The sequence below is a fragment of the Phalaenopsis equestris genome, unplaced genomic scaffold (assembly GCF_001263595.1).
Source record: "Phalaenopsis equestris unplaced genomic scaffold, ASM126359v1 Scaffold000745, whole genome shotgun sequence".
Taxonomy (NCBI): domain Eukaryota; kingdom Viridiplantae; phylum Streptophyta; class Magnoliopsida; order Asparagales; family Orchidaceae; genus Phalaenopsis; species Phalaenopsis equestris.
In genome coordinates, this window is record NW_018165185.1 from 366,108 (window position 1) to 368,276 (window position 2,169).

Below are 2,169 nucleotides of genomic sequence, written 5' to 3' on the forward strand. Positions count from 1 at the left end.
AAACCCCTTACATTGTCACGGTGTACGCTACAGAGTAACGAAGCACCATGTAGAGTAACAATTAGCTTGGTGTAGTAACGAATCATCCTACGTATTAACTCATCCCCAAGGCAGTATGCAAACACATCTTGAAAATGATGCAAAAATGTCCCGAAGAGGCAACATGTACCTATTATACAGTGTAGCAACGTGCCCCGAATCTGATGCAACGACACACTCAGTGCAATGACGCCCCTATAATATATGTTGGGGACTACTGCCTTCATAGCAATTGATTACGGTCTTTGCGGTCCGTTACAACTATTACTATTGGACTATCGTTATACATTAACTTTGTAAGTTCATCTTCTCTAATTCAAGAGGTGAGTGAGTCTATTTACTTCCAATAGCATATTAGATTCTTTCAACTGAGTTATACTCCATGATTTCTTTTCGATTTTCAGAGTTTTCCACATAACAAGTTTATATGTCTCTTCTCACTACCTACTACTTTAATTACTTGAGTGTGTGTTAAATTTTCATGCAGCACTAAGATACTAATCTTCAGGCGCACAACAATTTTAATAAAAAAAAATTTTGCACTAAAGAAGTTGGGGAGAAAATGAAAAAAAAACTAGGATTTCACAATGGATATTATACTAAACAACCTGTCTCTCCAACCTTTAAGGATACATTTATATGTGGAGCTTAGGTTGGTGCGAGTTGTATATGAGTGATCAATTATGATCAATGAACAATTAATTGGGCTCTTCTAAGGTGGTAATTCTTAATTGACTCCTTGCTAATGGGCCTTTTTGATGTGAAGTAGCTCACCTGGGCCGAGTTCTGGTAGTAGGCCCACCTCTTATACTTGTGTGATTGTGGCCTCCATCTTTAATCCATAATGATATGCCACATGATAAAGTTTTGACAAAAGTTCAAATAAAATATTAAAATAACTTAATTAAACCTTTTTTAAAAGTTGTTTTAATAAATTATTTTTATTTTACTTTTAGATAGGAATATTTACATACATAGCAAGCAATTCCTATGTATTTACATATCTAACATCAAAATTTTAATTTTTACATATGTACCCCCTTGTATATGCATGCAACTCCCTTACTACATGATTAATTGGAGTCACGAGAACAATCCTTCACCATGAAGACAAGTATATGTACCATTAGGCCCCACAAGTTTGGGACCCACTCTTAGGGTCCATGAATTTGATTTTATGAGATGCTTATGATGAGATAGTGGGTCCCAATTCCTATGTATTTGCACATCTAATGCTTTAACTTTAATATTTACATTTGTACCATCTCAGAAATACTAATTTTTAACTTTTTTTAAGAAGTGAAATACTCATGTCCATGCACACGTAAGATGACATGCATGTATATATATATATATATATATCGATATTTGGCAGAGGCCTAAATATCGATTTCTCATATGCAATCCGGCCCCCATGATAAGAGCCCGCATTATGTGCCATAAAATTCCCAACGCACCACAGTAGGGATCGAACCCTTGCCAAAGGGGACTTACACACACACACACACACACACACACACACACACACACACACACATATATATATATATATATATATAAATGTTAGAAATTTAAATACAAAAGAATTAAATGGCATGTATGATAAATAAAGCATAAATCGAAATATTTTAAGAAGATTAGTGATCCAAGAAATTTTTGATGTGATGTAGAAAAACTTAGAGTGAATAAAAATATAAGAATGGTGGTATTTATGTAAATACCCTTTTAATATTTTGAAATAAAGGCGGTAAAGCTTTGGGAAATTTAAGGACTGGAAGTTTATCCTAGATTAAAAATTTAATTTTTTATTGAACTTAAATTACATATTTTGGCATAATCACATTTGAGCTTTGAAAATTAAAAGTCTAATTTTGATGCACCCAATAATAATTAGAAATTAGACAAATCGTACTGATAAAATACAAACTAAAGATAAAAAAAAAACTGTAAATTTGCAATTTAATTCAAATTACAATTTTTTTTTCTTATTTTTAAATTTAATTTTGGCATTATATATAAGCTATTAAATGCCTACTAAAATTAAATTTGGATGATTTAAATTTATAAATTTTAGAAGGCTCTCCAATACACTAGAAATGATGTATATTTGGAAGAACCTAAAGTATATAT